Genomic DNA, 3,884 nt, shown 5'->3' on the forward strand with positions numbered 1-3,884 from the left:
TTATTGAACCAAGTTTGCTTTACAATCAAATTAGTTGGTAAAGTTAGGCAAGTTTTAGTATGTTTTGACTTTTGTTTAACTCATTAGTTTGCTTTTTTGTTCAAACCCAATTGAAAATGTGTAACAAAATTTGTTGTCTTATCACCTATTTCCTTTTTCTCATATCACATCTCAGAAACTACTTTTCCTTCTTTCCCTAAAATCTATACTTTCACTTTCCCATTCAACTTCTTCTCTTTCCTTCTTCCATAAACACGTTTTCTCTCCTTATACTCTCTCATTCTTCCTCCTTTTTCTTCTCATTCTCTATGTATTTTATGTCTTACTTTTTTTCTAAAATGATATCTTCTCTCTTCCACTGCCTCTGTCTTCCTATTCTTCTTTCTTCTCTTCCTTTTCTTCAACAAAAACAACCGGGTTGTGGGACGATTTACAGAAATATAGAAATCGAAGTTTTTTATGGTTTATGCTTTTTTTATTTTGACCTAAGATTGTTGGTGTTGCAGGAATGGGGAAGATGACGGCGATTATGACGTTTTTGGTGATTTTACAGCGATATGCGGTATCGCGGTGGTGGATTTGTGGTGGATCTTGGTAAAATAGGGGACTTGAGGCATGGATCTGAAGCATTGCGTTTTGAATGTTCTTAAAGCTTGTATCATATACAAATGTTCTTCTACAACTCCTCTCACTGGTTTGGTAGTTTCATGATTTATAGAATCAATATCCTAGAATCAAAAATCACATATTTTTGACCTACTGATTTATCCATTTGATTCATTGGTATTGCAGGAAGCATGTGTATATGCATCGGAAAATGGTTTATTTATCATGGAGACATTTTCCAAATCTGCATCCAATGTTAATGAAGTGTTTTATGAAATTGGTGATATTTTAAGGAAGCGATCTATAATAATCTGGTGATGTTACTAATATTTTAATTGAGAGAATTTCTTATTTAATTTCAATATTTTTTACACACTATCTGATTTAAGGCTTTGTGAATTTTCGGGGAAGAGAAGATGAGATTCCCCATGGCTGCCCAGAAGTTATTATGAAAGATGATGCTAAAATGTTGGAAATGTTTGGGTACCTCATGAGGTAAGATTGTTTGAATTTCCTCAAGGGAAGGGACCATCATGTGTCAAGTTGTATATTCTTACCTAGATGTTCATGTATCAAATTTCAGGTAAGAATAATTTTAGCATATCAAACTCCGGATTTGATGTTTCATTATGCATCGTCTTCTCATAAACAAGGCATTCAAGTTATCATTGTTGGTGCTGGTGGTGCAGCTCACTTGCCTGGTAAATTGCTTCAAGTGTGTTTGTATAATTAATCCAAAGATCATTTGTCTTAATGGCTGCTAAGATAATATTTAGTATTATGTTTGAAATTACTTATACATTATATATAATTGTTTCTTACAAAGAAATATAATTATTGGTCATTAAAGTGTAAATTATAGAATTCTGATGAAATTCCTTATGATTCATTTGGTTTAGAATAAAAAATGCGTTGATAGAACATGGTCTTGTGTATGTATCTAAAGGTTTCCCAAAGCTCCAGTCCATTCTATATTTTTATCGTCAAATGTCTAATGCTGCTCTAAATACTATTGCGTAAAATATGCCTAATTTGACTCGCTTTCGCCTGTGTATTCTGGATCCTAGCAGTGTTTAGAGCCAAGGAATCTTTGTGAATTTGATGTGGCGGGTATGTAATGCAAGGTACGTATTTAGTTTAGAAATCTCTAAATGAATTTTCTATTGCTTTGGCTTATGTTATTGAAGTTTTGATATTTTGTTGAACTATAGGTACGATGGGACTGCCTCAAGGGTTTGAGCTCTCATGCCATTCATTTTACAGTTTGGACGAGCTATGGGATGTCCATTTACTTATCAATAGAGACCAAAACTATGTTGTTGTATGTGCATTTTTTTCATGACAGTATAACTTTGTTTTGTGATGTCACTACGCCAAATAAGGGAATAGAGGGCGCTTATTTTGGCCTATAACAGCGCTTTTAAGCGCCCTCTAAAGTGGCGCTAGCATAGGTAAAGACAGCGCTTTGTTTTCCTGGAGAAAGCGCTCTCTAAAGTGGCCCTTTAAGGGCCACATTATAGTGCGCTTTCAGAAAAAAGCGCCCTCTGGAGTGGTCAATAAAGGGCCATCTTAGAGGGCGCTTTCTGGACAAAGCGCCCTCTAAAGTTGTCAATGTAAAGTGTTTAGAGGGCGCTTCCTACAGAAAGCGCCCTCTAAAGTGTTAGTTATTTTAAAAAAATTTGTTTGAAAAACAGTGGGTATTTAATTGGGAACTTGTTCGCATGCTGCAAAAGTGTAAAATTCATATTGATTTCATCCTTTAATCCAATGTTATACACCATTAATCCATTGATATATACAACATGAATCCATTTATATACAACATTAATCCTCCATATATACAACATTAATATATTGATATTCATGCATGTACAACAACATTCCATACATATATGTACAACAACTACAACCTATATGATTCTATGATCAATAATGAATTGACACAATTCATCCTTCATTTCATCCAAATGAGCTCTTGAGTAAGATTTGTATTCGTCAAAGTACTACAATTAAGAGAATAAAACATATTCATGATTTAGTAACAAATTAGATAAAATATCCGATAATATTAAAATAAACCCTAAGTTATTATTCCATACCATTTTTGGGATGTCTATACGATTCAACGCAATGATATCTCTCATAAATCTCAATACAAAAAATCCGCAATCGATCGAATTGTTTTGCTGAGGACACTACACAGAAAAACAAACAATATATATATATAGTTAATTTCTTACAAACACTATTATAAGCAAAAAACAAACACTATTATAAGCAAAAATAAGAAACTTAATATATACCTGAACTCTGACCCAGGTAATGTCCTTCCTATTACGATAATTCTTTTTCGATCTAAATTTTAGTAGTGCCCTAACAAAATAAAAATGTATATTGAGATCAATCTGACAGACATAATTAAATATACAAATACACACGAATATTTAGGGGAATTTCACTTACGCATCAACCGTCTTCTTCATACTCGGATATTTACTCCAATCACCCGGTAACGAATCGAGATAATACACCATTAGTCTCGAAAGATCCATAGCAACCAACAACCAGTGACCACTGTAAAATAAAACAAAAATTTAGATGCATGAAAATTTTCTACGTAAAAGATATACATAGATTAGAATGAAATTATTAGAAAGAAAATCTAACCCGTTGCCAGAATTAAACGGTAAAAAATACAAACTGGGTGTAGTATTATCGCCGGCCACCATGAATCTATCGACTAGTTCATTCATTACGGATGTTGGATTTTTCGTTATAAACGTTGTGTTGATACGGGAAGCAGCAATAAAATTGAATCGGTTACACAATTCAGTTCCCCGCATCAATGTGTCATACATATACCTTAAATAGAAACATAATAAACATTAGACTACTCATTGAAATGTGTAAATAAATTGTTCAACTAAGTAAATAATAGATTGATCGGAGTACCATATGTATGTATGAATGACAGCGATGCCCAATTCTTCGTGTTCAAAAAGTTGTTGCATGTCCTCCTTTGCAATTATTTCGGAATGAGCAATTCCGAAAACACCTTCATCCATATCTACACTACGGATGGCGCCGTGCATAATATCTGACTCTTCCACCATTTTCTCAAGACGCATCATAATTTGAGATTTTATCCCGGACGTTGTTGGAATTTCCTTACTAGCTTTTTTCAACATTCGACCGGGAACCTAAAAATTCATATAAATTAAATCATGACTTTTTGTGATGCAACAGAATCGTTGTGTATATAATTCAATGGGTATATA

At 33.4% G+C, this 3,884-nt stretch overlaps 1 long non-coding RNA gene across 1 annotated transcript; it reads left to right on the forward strand.

Annotated features, from left to right (window-relative positions):
• Positions 1-228: 228 nt before the first annotated feature.
• LOC127121235 (uncharacterized) lies at positions 229-2,076 on the forward strand. Its single transcript, XR_007803358.1, has 5 exons — positions 229-699; positions 793-1,101; positions 1,190-1,307; positions 1,677-1,730; positions 1,818-2,076. It is a non-coding gene; the product is annotated as an uncharacterized LOC127121235 (long non-coding RNA).
• The last annotated feature ends 1,808 nt before the right edge of the window (positions 2,077-3,884 follow it).

The sequence above is a fragment of the Lathyrus oleraceus genome, chromosome 2 (assembly GCF_024323335.1).
Source record: "Lathyrus oleraceus cultivar Zhongwan6 chromosome 2, CAAS_Psat_ZW6_1.0, whole genome shotgun sequence".
Classification (NCBI taxonomy): domain Eukaryota; kingdom Viridiplantae; phylum Streptophyta; class Magnoliopsida; order Fabales; family Fabaceae; genus Lathyrus; species Lathyrus oleraceus.